The sequence below is a fragment of the Loxodonta africana genome, chromosome 16, assembly GCF_030014295.1.
Source record: "Loxodonta africana isolate mLoxAfr1 chromosome 16, mLoxAfr1.hap2, whole genome shotgun sequence".
NCBI classification, from domain to species: domain Eukaryota; kingdom Metazoa; phylum Chordata; class Mammalia; order Proboscidea; family Elephantidae; genus Loxodonta; species Loxodonta africana.
In genome coordinates this window covers 1,120,632-1,135,989 of record NC_087357.1, presented here as the reverse complement: position 1 = coordinate 1,135,989, position 15,358 = coordinate 1,120,632, and the positions used below count along the sequence as shown (strand labels likewise).

Genomic DNA, 15,358 nt, shown 5'->3' with positions numbered 1-15,358 from the left:
TCATACATAGCATCAACCAGCGAGGTATCTTTAACTTCACCACATTTCACCTTTATTCCAGAATAGATTATGTATGAATCACAAAAGTTATCACAAAAATAGAAGAGAATTTATGTTTTAGGCACAAAAAGACATAGTGTTCTCTTTGTGCCTAAAATATAAGTTCTTTTCACTTCCGGGAATAACATTTGTGATAACATACATCTATTTTTGGATAAAAGTGAAAAGTGGTGAAATTAAAGATACTTCAGTGGTTGAGTTCTGTGTGAACTTCTTAACTGAATTCTGGAGCATAAGACAGGGCCTCACCCCGAAGACTACCACATTCATAAAAGAGAGACTTCTGAAACAAAACAGATGATACAGGGTGGTAACTGCCAAAATAAAAGTATGTGTGAACTAAAACTAAACCATGAACAGACAATAATTTATTTAGACTGAGTTTGAAGTGGGCAGACTGTTATTGACCATCCCATAATAGCTGTTTTTCAGAAAAGTCTACTCTTGTTACATATTTGTTATACCTTTTACAACACCTCTCCATGATTGGTTGATTCCCCAGGTTTCCTTTCTTCTCCTAGCAGGATGCCCAGGCTCAGGCACACCAACTCCAAATTTACCCCCCCCCCCTTTTTTTTTTTTTTCTGGATGACCTTCCTGTGGTGGCAGTAGCAGCCATTGCCATTTTTTTAGGGCTGTGCACAGTATTTTTAGAACTGTGCACAAAAGCCCATTTGCAAAAATTATGCGGACTACGCACGAAACACAGGACTGAAGCTCCTCCTCTCACTGTTCATGAATATGTATGTCACTCCCTATATAAGGAGCAAATCTGCCTTAGTTCAGGAAGCTGTCCGCCTTAGATCCGAAGACTCTGCCTGCCTCCCGGTTAGCAAACTGTGAATGAATCTTTCTGTTTTTCCAACCCCGAGTCCGGCTGACTTCAGTGCGCTAGTCTGCTGCTGGGCAAGAACCTATTAGTTTTCAGCTTCAAGTTGATCAAAAAAATTACATAGCAGGAGTGTAGTTTAGAGGAGGATTAAAAGATAATAGGATTTGGCACATTGTACAATGTTGGGAAGTAAATACCAGGAGTAGGGAGAAGGGGCTGTTTAGAAGAGTAGATAGGAGTACGCTGTGGCTAGAACCTGCTGCCTAATCTCGGAAACAGAGCTGAAGGTGGTAACAAAGTGGAGACTGTTGGTAATGTGGCATTATTTATATGGAGTTATACTTTATGTACTGGAGATATTTAGATACAGATGCTTTATATAATTATATATCTTTTATTCTATTTTCAATTGCCCTTTTACAAGGTAGTTAGCTATCTGGGAAGGAATGATGCTATAGCTGAGGTGATTAATTAGAAAAGAAGTAGAGATCAGAATTAGATTACAAGTGGGCTAACGGACAGAGCTGCTCTTGACACTGAAATGTACAGCAGTATTTCTGGAATAGAAGTGCAAACAACAGTTTGGTGCTGTGTTTTGTTTATTTTTTGAGCTAATTTGAAAACATGTCTGAATTGGGAGAGAGAGGAGAGTCAGGCTGAGAATAATTGGAACTGTATAATGCAGAATCTGCCCATGTGAGAGCTGAAGACACCTGGGATGTGCAGCAGACACTGGGAGTAAAGATAACACACAGGTTCAAGTTTTCAATAGAGATCATGGGAGCTGTTGTTTCCTGTGCATTCTTTTGCCAATAAGGAGGTAAGTGGTTACATGATACCCAAGACTTTATCTTATTGCTGCTTCTGTTGTTGTTTTGCCTTGTATTCTCACTAATATTTATGTTAAATCAGCATAATAATATTTTTATTGATGACTTAGCAGCATTTTTGTGAGGTTCAAATGGTAGAAGTGTACAGAAAAAAATTGGAAAGACTTTATCACTGAATAGTCTTAGTAAATGACAAGTGTGGTAATCAAGAAGACCAGAGGAGTTGTGGAATGACATTGAGGACACCATACATGAAGACAGCAAGAGGTCATTGGAAGGACTGAAAGACCAAATGAATGTCAGAAGAGACTCTGAAACTTGCTCGTGAAAGTCCAGTAACTAAAGCAAGTGGAAGAAATGATGAAGTAAAAGATCTGAACAGAAGATTTCAAAGGGCTGCTAAAGATGACAAAGTAAGGTATTATAATTAAATGTGCAGAGACCTGGAATTAGAAAACCAAAATGGAAGAACACGCTCAGCGTTTCTCAAGCCAAAAGAACTGAAGAAAAAATTCAAGACTTTAGTTGCAATACTGAAGAATTCTATGAGCAAAACATTGACCAACTCAGGAAGCATCAAAAGAAGATGAGAGGAATTCACAGTCACTGTACCAAAAATAATTGGTTGACATTCCACCATTCCAGGAGGTAGCGTATGATTAGGAACCCGTGGTTCTGAAGAAAGAAGTCCAACCTACAGTGACGATATTGGCCAAAAACAAGACTCCAGGAATTGAAGGAATAACAATTGAGATATTTGAAGAAAAGGTTGCAGTTGGAAGTGCCCACTCATCTATGTCAGGAAATTTGGAAGACAGCTACCTGGCCGACTGACTGGAAGAGATCCATATTTATGCCTATTCCAAAGACAGGTAATCCAAAAGAATGTGGAAATTTATTGAATGATACCATATAATATCAAACATAATTGAAATTTTGCTGAAGATCAGTAAAAAGTGGTTGCAGCAGTACATCTTTAGGGAATTGCCATAAATTCAAGGCAAATTCAAAAGAAAACATGGAAAATGGGATATCATTGCTGACTTCAGATGGATCCTGGCTGAAAGCAGAGAATACCAGAAATAGGTTTACCTGTTTTTTATTAACTATGCAAAAGCATTTGACTGTGTGGATCATAACAAATTATGCATAACATTGCAAATAATGGGAATTCAGAACACTTAATTGTGGTCATGAGGAATCTGTGCATAGACGCAGAGGAAGCCATTCAAACAGAATAAGGGATGCTTCATGGTTTAAGGTCATGAAAGGTGTGTGTCAGGGTTATATCCTTTCACCACACTTATTCAACCTGTATGGTGAGCAAATAATCCAAGAAGCTGGACTATATGAAAAAGAACATAGCATCAAGATTGAAGGAAGTCTCATTAACAACCTGCATTATGCAGATGACAAAACCTTCGTTTCTGAAAGCGAAGAGGACTTGAAGCACTTACATGAAAGACTACAGCCTTAGGTATGAATAACACCTCACCGTAAAGAAAGCAAAAATCCTCACAACTGGACTAATAAGCAACATCACGATAAACAGAGAAAAGATTGAAGTTGTCACGGATTTCATTTTACTTGGATTCACAACCAACTCCATGGAAGCAGCAGCCAGGTAATCAAACAACATATTACGCTGGACACATCTGCCGCAAAAGACCTCTTTAAAGTGTTCAAAAGCAAATATGTTACTTTAAGGACTAAGATGCACCTGACCCAAGCTAAGGTGTTTCCAGTCGCCTCATATGCATGTGAAAGCTGGACAATAAGGAAGACTGAAGAAAAATTGATGCCTTTGTATTATGGTATTGGTGAAGAATATTGAATATACTATGGACTGGCAGAAGACCTACCAAATGTGCCTTGGAAGAAGTACAGCCAGAGTGTCCCTTAGAAGCATGGATGCTGAAACTTCATCTCACATACTTTGGAAGTGTTATCAGGAGAGACCAGTCTCTGGAGAAGGACATCGTGCTTGATAAAGGGTCACTATGAGTTGGAATAGACTTGAGGGCACCTAACAACAACAACAAATTAAGAAGATGATATATGCAAAAAAAGAAGCTCAAAAGCACCATTAATCCAGGGCTTCTCCACCTCAACAAAATTGACATTTTAGGCCTGGTAATTCTTGCTCTGTGAGGGACTGTTTGGTGCATTGTGGAATATTTGACAGCGTTCTTGGTCTCTATCCACTAGGTACCAGTAACAGCCTGCCCAGCTGTGACAACAAAAAGTGTCCCTGGACATGGCCAAATAGACCTTGAGCAGGAGAATCACCTCCAACTTGAGAACCACAGCATTAGCTAAATCATTCTACCTGTTTAATGTATTAGATACAAGTTTAAAGTGTTAAACTCAGTAGACCAAGGTCACATTCCTAAAAAGTAGCAGTTCTATAATTCAATCTAAGTTTTAATACTGAATTCTGCACAGTGTATTTGTGAAACAGGCCAACCCATCCCCCATCTTCATACACAATTTAATGGATGCTCTACTAATCTCTCTCTCTTTCCTTCTCTCTTTGTCTCTCTGAATGTGTAAATATATATGCATATGCATATATATATGTGTGTGTTAAACGTGTGTATATTTATGTAACATATATATCGTTATTGTAATTTGTGGATTTTTTTGGAAATTCATTGACTCATTTACAAATTCTCACATTGTATTCTAGTAACTGAAAATGTCATTTTCTTGAGTATAAAATAAAATAATTAAATGTTTAAATCTCTCAACTAAAACACAATGTAAGGCTCTCTTTTGCCTCTTCTGTCTTGGAATTGGTTGAGGAAAGCTTTGGGGAAATAAGGAATCCCCTACAGGATTACAAACTTGGATGCATAAGGATGACACAGCAAGAAAGGTAGGATGTTCGGCACGTCTGTCTAATCCTTGTTTGGTTAGAAATGCGAGAACATGTAAAGGATTGCCATACTAAATTTATTTCTGCCTCAGCTTCATATTTCCTGGTAAGGATTATCACTAGTCTGAAAGGTCACTGAAGAAAAGAAGGGAATCAGAGTTTTGGAACAGTTTTTCTGGAGGACAAAACACTGAATTGGGAATCAAAAAACATGAATTCAGCCCAGCTCTGTCAGCCGGCCACTGCGTGGTCTTGGATGAATGACTTTAACTGTATGAATTTTGATTTTTTCCTCTGTGTAATAACGGGAATGTACTTTAAGTATCGGAATCAAAAATCAATTCATGAATTCTAATAATATTCTAATCAACTTATCTCAGTATTTCAATTCCAAATGTCTAAAGAGGAGGACAGGGAAGATGTGCCTATGCAAGGAAAGTAGTTACAGAAATGGTAACATGGCAGTCACTTCCAAACTGGAGCACCAAGTGGAGGGCTTTCCTGTTTATGACAGAGTGTAGGTGTCTGCAAGCTGACTTAAAGAAACAATATGGGTGTTTTTTGTAAGCACATCTTTCTAGATAGGAATAGGTTTTGACAGAAAGCAGCAAGTGATCTGGACTGCATTCAGATGTGTGAGTGGTGATGTGAGGATCTCTTTCCCGCTTGTGAGAGGCTGGATTGGGAAATAGTGAGTCGTCAAAGGAAAACAGAGAAAAATCATTAAAGCTTGGAGACATGAGGAAACATGTCTTCAAGGAGACGATGTTGAAATGTGTAAGCTTTAAAATTAAAATCATTTAATATGGGCATAACATAACTTTTCAAATACATTTTCCACCACCTACTACCTACCATCAATAGAGACGTCATGTTTAAATAACTTAATGGAAGTTTTGGATGTCTAAAAAGTGATCCACCCTTACTCCTGACTCATTACCTCTCATAAAGTGAGTAATGAGGCTATCTTTTTAGCTAGCAATATAGAGATCACCACATAAACTCTGCCAAATGTGGATGTCCTCTGAAGCTTGTTCTTGGTGTGCCACAGTTCCTGACACATTTCCTGGATGCTGGGTAGAGATGGCCATTGAAATTTTGTGCCTGTATCTTTACCTTCCATGTACAGAAAGGGACCAGGGGCAAGGCTAATACTTTCCCCATCCACTGTGTAACTTTGGACAGATACATTGCTGCTATCGAGTTTTTCCTTTATATAGTGAATTTAATACTGATGTAAAATTCTCAAAGTTTTTGTTTTTGTTGTTGGGTGCCCTTGAGTCGGTTCTGACTCATGGTGACCCTGTGTACTACAGAATGAAACACTGTCTAGTCCTGTGTCATCCTCACAATATTTGTTATGTTTGATTTCATTATTGTAGCCACTGTATCAATCCATCTTGTTGAAGGTCTTCCTCTTCTTTTTCACTGACCCTCTGCTTTACAAAACATGATATCCTTCTCCAGGGACTAGTCCCTCCTGATAACATGTCCAGAATACCTCAGATGAAGTCTCACCATCCTTGTTTCTGGGGAACATTCTGTCTGTACTTCTTTCAAGACAGATTTGTTCATTTTTACCACAGTCCATGGTATATTTAATATACTTCCACAATACCGTAATTCAAACGCATTAACTTTTCTTCAGTCTTCCTTATTTATTGTCCAGCTTTCACATGTATATGAGGCAATTGAAAATACCATGGTTTGGGTCAGGTGCACTTTACTCCTCAAAGTGACATCTTTGCTTTTGAAAGTTGCTATGAATCAGAATGAGCTCGATGGCAACGAGTTTGGTTTCATTTTTTAAAAGTTTTTACAGAGATTGAAAATAATCAATACAGGAAAAATGTTTTGTAAATGTACTATAAATAGGTAAGTTTTGTTATGTCAGTGGCAACATGCAGACTAAAAGGGACACATAAAATAATGGGAGTTTGTTTACACACTTTAAAACTTTTTTTCCTCTTCAAACATTGTAACAGCATTTTGTGAATACTGTAGAATCCTAGTTAGGAAAATCTTTGACTTTAGTAAAGTCATATCCATTAAGAACACAAGAAAAGTATAATTTGTATAACTCAGGAGTTGCTTCACTGGGATCAAGTACCAGGTCCAATGTGCCATCTAATATTTCTATGACCTTCTGCCAATCTCTTCTTGAGAGGTGGATGAAATAGTCGCTTTCCATTGAAATTCGAACATCAAAAATGTGCTGAAATCTTTCATTTGGCATTTCTGTCCTTTCTGCTTTTTTTTTTCTTCTCTTGAGATAACAGCTAACAACATTTTTATTCCATTGCCATGACTTTGTGTTTTAAGAAAGAGAAGGTATATATATATATATATATATGTGTGTGTGTGTGTGTGTGTGTGTGTGTGTGTGATCACACTGTCACTTTTACCTTTGATTGGCACAAGCTTTAAACGTAAGGTTTCTTTTTTTTTCCCCATATTTTTATTTCTACTACTTAGGATGTGTTGTAAATCTGAATCTTTGAATTTGTCTGTTTTTTTTTAATTTATTGTGTTTTAAGTGAGAGTTTACAATCCAAGTCGGTTTCTCACACAAAAACTTATACATGCCTTGCTATGTACTCCTAGCTGCTCTCACCCTAATGAGACAGCACACTGCTTCTCTCCACCCTGTATACCTCGTGTCCATTCAACCAGCTTCTGTCCCCCTCTGCCTTCTCATCTCACCTCCAGACAGGAGATGCCCACATAGCCTCATGTGTCTACCTGAGCTAAGAAGCTCACTCCTCACCTGTATCATCTTCTGTCTTATAGCCCAGTCCAATCCCTGTCTAAAAAGTTGGCTTTGTCTTGGGGTAACAAAGGTTCTGGAAACTATGACCTCAGGGGTCCCTCCTGTCTCAGTCAGACCATTAAGTCTGATCTTTTTATGAGACTTTGAGATCTGTGTCCAGAAAGTTCTCCTTCTCCATCAGGGATTCTCTGTTGTGTTCCCTGTCAGGGCAATCATTGGTGGTAACCAGGCAGCATCTAGTTCTTCAGGCGTCAGGCTGATGTAGTCTCTGATTTACGTGGCCCTTTCTGTCTCTTGGGCTCATCTTTACCTCGTGTCTTTGGTGTTCTTCCTTCACCTTTGCTCCCAGTTGTTTGAAACCAATCGGTGCATCTTAGATGACCACTTTCGTGGATTGAATTATGTCTCCCCAAAAATGTGTGTATCAATTTGGCTGGGCCATGATTCCTGGTATTGTGTGATTTTCCTATATATTGTAAATTCTGCCTCTATGATGTTAATGAGGGAGGGCGGGTGGCAGTTGTGTTAGTGAGGCACAACTGAATCTACAAGATTGGATTGTGTCTTGAGGCAATCTCTTGAGATATAAAAGAAAGAATCAAGGAGAAAGATAGGGGGACCTCATACCACCAAAAACGCAGCATCTGAGCAGAGCGCGTCCTTTTGACTTGGGGTCCCTGTGCAGAGAAGCTCCTAGTCTGGGGGAAGATTGATGAGAAGGCCTACAGAGAGAGAATGACTTCCCCTGGAGCTGACACCCTGAATTTGGACTTTTAGCTTACCTTACTGTGAGAAAATAAACTTCTCTTTGTTAAAGCCGTCCACTTGTGGTATTTCTGTTATAGCAGCACTAGATAACTAAGACATTAGCCTTTAAGACCTCAGATGCCATTCACCAAAGTGGGTTGCAGAATGTTTTCTTAGTACCCTCTGTTATGCCAGTTGATCTAAATGTCCCCTGAAACCATGGTCCCCAGACCCCTGTCCCTGCTACTCTGGCCTTCGAAGCATTCAGTTGTATTCAGGAAACTTCTCCGCTTTTGATTTAGTCCAGTCATGCTGACCTCTCCTGTATTGTGTGCTGTCTTTCCCTTCACCTAAAATAGTTCTTGTCCACTATCTAATTAGTGAATACCCCCTCCCTCCCTCTATTCCCACCTTCATAACCATCAAAGAATATTTTCTTCTGTGTTTAAATCTTTTCTTGAGTTCTTATAATAGTGATCTCATACAATATTTGCAACTGACTAATTTCACTCAGCACAGTACCTTCCAGATTCCTCCACACTATGAGACGTTTCACTGATTCATCATTGTTCGTAATTGTTGCTTAGTATTCCATTATGTGAATACACCATAATTTATCTATCCATTGACCTAGATGGTTGCCTCCATCTTTTTTCTATTGCAAACAGCGCTGCAAAGAACACGGGTGTGCATATATCTATTCATGTGAAGGCTCTTATTTCTCTAGAATACATTCCAAGAAGTAGAATTGCTGGATTGAAAAAAAAATTTTTTTTTTCTTTTATGGTAGTTATATTTCTAGCTTTTTAAGGAAGCACCAAATTGATTTCCAAAGTTGTATCATTTCACATTCCCGTCAGTCTCTTCACAACCTCTCCAACATTTATTATTTAGTGTTTTTTGGATTAGTGCCAGCCTTCTTGGGATGAGGTTGTATCTCGTTGTAGTTTTGATTTGCATTTCTCTAATGGTGGTGTAGTGGTTAAGTGCTACAGCTGCTAACCAAAAGGTTGGCAGTTCATATCCACCAGGTGCTCCTTGGAAACTCTATGGGGCAGTTCTACTCTGACCTATAGGGTGGCTATGAGTCGGAATCGACTCGACGGCAGTGGCTTTAATGGCTAATGATAGTGAGCATTTCCTCATGTATCTGTTAGCTGCCTGAATGTCTTCTATGGTGAAGTGCCTGTTCATATCGTATGCCCATTTTTTTAATTGGGTTATTTGTCTTTTTGTTGTTGAGTTTTTGCAGTATCATGTAGATTTTAGAGATCACATCCTGATTGGAATTATGGTAGCCAAAAACTTTTTCCAACTCTGTAGGTAATCTTGTTACTCTTTTGGTGAAGTCTTAGGATGAGCATAGGTCTTTGATTATTAGGAGCTCCTAGTTTTGTTTTGTTTTTTTTTTTCCTAGTTATCTAGCTTCTCTTCTGGTGTTTGTGCATTTTTACTAATGTTTTGCATGATCTTTATGATTTTAGATTTTATATTTAGGTCTTTGATGCAATTTGAGTTAGTTCTTGTACATGGTGTGAGGTATGGGTCTTGTTTTGTTTTTTTTTTGGGGGGAGATAGATATCAAGTTATCCCAGCACCATTTGTTAAAGAGGCTGTCTTTTCCCCCATTTAACAGACTTTGGGCCTTGGTCAAATATCAACTGCTCATATGTGGATGGATTTATCTCTGGATTCTCAATCTGTTCCATTGTTCTATATATCTGTTATACCAGTACCAGGCTGTTTTGACTACTGTGGTGGTATTATATGTTCTAAAATCAGGTAGTGTGAGGCCTCCCACTTTGTTATTCTTTTTCAGTAATGTTTTACTTATCTGGAGCCTCTTTCCGTTCCATAGGAAGTTGGTGATTTCTTTCTCTATATCATTAAAAAAAGTCATTGTTTTTTGGATCAGGATTCCATTGTATTTATAGATCATTTTTGGTGGAATAGATATTTTTACGATGTTGAGTCTTCCTATGCAAGAGCAATGTATGTTTTTCTACTTATATAGGTCTATTTTGGTTTCTTGCAGTAGTGTCTAATTCTGAAATTTTTCTGTTAATCTTCTGAATTTTTGATTCCTGTCTCTCTATGGATTCTTGCAGCCTATTAAAATTTTCATTATGCTCTTGTATAACCTTCTTAATTTCCTCAACTGTTTTACTGTGTGTTCTTTGGCTTGTTCTGTGGTTTACCTTATCTCCTTTCTGATCTCTTGAAGAGTTCTGTGTATAAATTTTTTGTATTCTACCCCTGGTAATTCCAGGAATACATCTTCATCCAGAAGATTCCTTGAATCTTTGTTTTGGGAGCTTGTTGAAGCAATCATGATCTGCTTCTTTGTGTGATTTGATATTGACTGGTGTCTCTGAGCCATCTGTAAGTTATTGTATTAAATATTTTAGGTTTGCTAACTGTGTCCTAGTTTCTTGCTTTGTTTTGTTTTGATATGCCCAAATAGAGTGCTCAAGTGAGCTAGCTTGATTATTTGCACCTTTGAAGCTCTAACATCCTGTCACCATATGGCTAGAGCTGTTATCAGGAGTCCATCCACTTTTCTTGTATGGATTTGGCTCAGGTGTGTCCAAGTAGTCAGTCACCAAGTGTTTGCTCATCTATGGTCTTAGAGCAGCAGTGGTGATTGGTGCATGCATAGTCCCACCCAAATGTCTGCGAGGAAGGTGCATCCCTGTTCTCTAGAGCTCACAGGTGGGTGGACTCTGCAGTAGGACCATAGGCTACCAATGCTGTTAACTGTAAGGACTGGGAGGCATCACTTATCCTTGGACCCCTGTCGTGGGTGTCTAGATGGCATGGGTGGAGCCACCAGTCCTCAGGTCCCTGATGTGGGTAGATGAGGACCCTGCTTAATAAGCGGAGCTGTGTCAAATGTCAAAAACCCTCCTCTCCACCACACAACTGCAACAGGTTAAGTCAGACCTCAGGCACATACACCCTTGCACTGTGACAACAAGCGCTTAGCTGCTGAAATGGGGCCACATGGTTCCATGCAGTGGTAAAAGGCATTCAAAGTCCAGGGACTGATTGTGCCTGAACAGGAGCTGCTTCTGCTCTGAGTTCCCAGCTTAAGGGAACCAGCAGGTTATTTTTTCCTATTTGTTATTTTGTTCCTTCTCCAAGTCTGGGGGAATGGCTTAGCATACTCAGCAGCACCTATCTCAGGCCCAGGGATATCGACTGTCACTGAAGCCGGCTTGGGGCCTGGGGCAGAGAGAGGAGAGATCAGATAAATGGGAGAGACTCCTTTCGAAATGGGAGCTGTTTGATCTGTGTGGTAAATTACATGCAAGCACTTATTTTTGCCAAGAGTGCTGTTCTTTGCTGATTCTGGAGGCATGAGCAGACTCTGTGCTGCTGGCTCTCTGTGGCTAAGTAGTCAAGGTCCCAAATGCTACCGCCACTCCTGCCATGGCTGCGCCAGGGGATCAGGCCTGTGTCACTTGCTCTCTTTCACTGAGGTAACCATGCCCTGTACGCTACTGCCAGTCCTGCTGCAGTTGCACCAGGAGGCCATGTCTGAGGGGCGTCAATTCCTGCTAAGTCAGGTCTGGCAACTACTTGCTGCTTATGAACTGCCTCTCCCTCCCCCTGAGCTCAGTCTGATATCTTAACTTTGCCTTTGATGTTCAGGGCTCCTAGCCTGTCTTTGTATAATGGATTCACTTGTTTTTTTCGGGTCTTTCTCATAAGAAAAAAAAAGAGGGACCACCATAATCTTCTGACTACTCTGCCACCTTGGGCCTCCTCTCTAAATGTTAAGATTTTTTTTTTTAACAAAATCAGAGAGAGAAGGAAAAGCAGGAAAAGGGCCTTACAACATTTAAATATTTTACTTTCATATTTGGGGATGTCTAAACAGAGTAATGGAGCCCTACTCGCACAGTGGTTAAGTGCTGAGGCTGGTAACCAAAAGACCTGTCAGCAGTTTGAATCCACCAGCCACTTCTTGGAAACCCCATGGGGCAGTTCTACTCTGTCCTATAGGGTTGCTATAAGTCAGAATTGACTTGATGGCAACAGTTTTTTTTTTTTTTAAACAGAGTCATAGATAATAGAAAGTCCAGTGAAGAATCTATCCTGTTGAGTCAAGGGATTGAAAAGAACCTTTCTTAGAGGAGTTTAAAAATCAAGATTATAACTTTTTACTTGATAATATTATAAAATACAAACTTATGTATTTCTGAGCCAAAGCCGAATACTGATAAGTAACATTTAGAAAGTCATGTCGGGGATAGTGACTTAAAGCAGAAAGTCCAGCTTCTCAAACAAAGAAAAGAAATAGTTGCGGTTATTAATGTATGTCTTGGGGATAAGCAAAGATTATAAACCTCAAAATGGAAAATAATCTTTATGTCACTACATTCATTTGTATAGCAATTCAATCACTTATTCATTTCAACGTATTTTTAATTTTTTAATACCCTGCTTATATTTAAGTATAATGTATTTTCTTACTGAGAAGTGAATTTGCTAAGAACTGTTATCCTTATGGAAATCCTGGTGGGGTAGTGGCTAAGAGTTTGGCTACTAACTAAAAAGTAAGCAGTTCGAATCCACCAGGCGCTCCTTGGAGACCCCATGGGGCCATTCTACTCTGTCCTATGGTGTTGCTATAAGTCAGAATTGACTTAACAGCAATGGGTTTGGTTTTTTCTTTGTTTTTTTTTCTTAATCATTCTTATCCTATTAAAATAAGTATAGCATATTTTTATTTATTTTTTCATGGATTTTCCACAACAGATTTTGGATGTAAATGCATGATGCCTTACATTTTATCTTTGTGTAATGGAATGGTGTTTCTTGTTTAAAAAAAGGTAAAATTGCCCATTCATTTAAGCAAGTGCATGATCTCCTGAAAAATTCATAGTTAGATCAATCACAGATATTATGAAAAAATAAATAAGAAGTTCACTGTTCTTTACTTACCTTCCACACTCTTGTCTCTTACTTTAGGGAAAACCAATGAATATTCAATGGAGAATTATAGTGAAACATCAACCGATTTCATTTTATTAGGACTGTTCCCATCATCAAGAATTGGCCTTTTCCTCTTCATTCTCATCATTCTCATTGTCCTAATGGCTTTAATTGGTAACATATCCATGATTATCCTCATCCTACTGGACACCCATCTCCACACACCCATGTATTTCCTGCTTAGTCAGCTCTCTCTCTCATGGACCTGAATTACATCTCCACTATTGTCCCCAAGATGGCTTACAATTTCTTGCTTGGAAACAAGTCAATCTCCTTCATTGGATGTGGAGTTCAGAGTTTCTTCTTTTTGACTTTGGCAGGTGCAGAAGCACTTCTTTTGGTATCTATGGCCTATGACCATTAAGTGGCCATTTGCTTTCCTCTTCACTATCCTATTCGTATGACCAAAACTGTGTGTGCGCTAATGACTACAGGATCTTGGATAATGAGCTCTATCAATGCGTGTGCCCACACCGCATATGCACTCCATATGCCGTATTGCCAGTCCAAGACCATAGATCATTTTTTCTGTGATTTCACAGCCATATTGGCTCTGACACACATGGACACCTGGGTCTATGACTACATAGTGTTTGTGTGCAGCACCTTATTCCTTGTGTTTCCTTTCATTGGCATTACCTATTCCTATGGACGGGTTCTCCTTGCCACCTACTGCATGCCCTCAACAGAAGGGAAGAAGAAGGCCTATTCAACCTGCAGTAGTACCCACCTCACTGTGGTGACTTTGTACTATGCACCCTTTGTTTACAATTATCTACACCCAGGATCCTTCCAATCTCCAACAGTAGACAAGGTTCTGGCTGTTTTCTACACCATCCTCACCCCCATGTTCAACCCTGTCATCTACAGCCTGAGGAACAAGGAGGTAATGAGGGCCCTGAGAAGAGTTACTCAGAGAATGTTCTCTGTGAGAATGTAGACAAGATTTCTGCATCAATCTTCAAGTTGCAAGTGACTGTCTATTCTGCAGTGAATAGTCATGAAGAAAAACATTATTAAAAGCATGAGGACAAGGTCTAAGGTTATATTAGAAGATTTTAAAAATTAGAAGTTTGACAAAATAATTTTACATTACTAAGGCATGTTTGTTTTTTCCTGAGGTGATTTTTTTTCCATCAATATAAAAGGCATATACAGTCAACTCAATTTGAGAAATAAGAAGCTTTTATTAATATGTACAAAAGAAAATTAAAACTTTCTAAAATGATATCATTCATATAATAGTTCTACTATACTTAATTTATCTCTCAATATGACAACAGAACAATAAATTATTTAAAAGTAACATTTTCTCCATTAATTCACTCTTAATAGGTGTGTACTGTCCCAGTTTTTTCCCCCACTTTCAGGGGAAATGACAGATACAGGGATTAGAAAGTCTTATACAACTATAGAGGAAATATGACAAGTTTATGTTTTCCAGAAGAGGGGCCCTGAGTTTATCTGGATGAATCCTAGGAAAGCGATTTATAAACAAGGTCAGTAATCAAGGCTGGAGAGATGCTAACTGAGAGAAGAAGGAGAGCATACTTTATAAGAGGATTAATGGAAGTTACAGTCTAATGAGTACAGGTTATGCTATCTCAGCCATTCCCAAATGAGTCCCCAGCACAGACTCAAATTTTGCATCCCAGGTAGCCACGTTACCCTTATATAAGACAATTGACGTTATACATTTTCTTATTCTTCAGTCAATAGACTCATAATTCTATTGATATGTTTTTGGGGGGTAGGAGTGGGGAGTCAGCTTCTCTGCACCAGTATTTTAAATTGATATACAAGCTCAGCCTGTGCCTGAATGGGTCCCACCATTATTTCCAGGAAAAAAAAAAAGTATTAGCTTAGGTGTATATTCTAGGTGAAGAGGCATTGCAGTCCAGGAGAGAATACTGCTGATACTGAAATCTGTCCACTTTTTTTTTTCTTTTGAATTGTAACTAGATGAAGGTTTACAAAATTGATTATAATTGATTACCACAATGCGGCAATGGGAAGCATAATGGCAATCTGCCTCTGTAAAGATTACAGCCTTGGAAACCCTATAGCACAGTTCTACTCTGTCCTAAAGGGTGGTATGAGAGACAATCGACTCAGCAGCACATAACAATAAAAACAGCAGTGTGAATCGAAGGTAAAACGTAGTGAAATAGAATATACACTAAAAGGTTGGTATTACCTGTGAAACTTGTTCCTAAATTTATGATGAATACTCAGGAATT

At 38.8% G+C, this 15,358-nt stretch overlaps 1 pseudogene; it reads left to right on the top strand.

Annotated features, from left to right (window-relative positions):
- Positions 1-12,904: 12,904 nt before the first annotated feature.
- LOC100655129 (olfactory receptor 2L3-like) lies at positions 12,905-14,135 on the top strand (annotated as a pseudogene).
- The last annotated feature ends 1,223 nt before the right edge of the window (positions 14,136-15,358 follow it).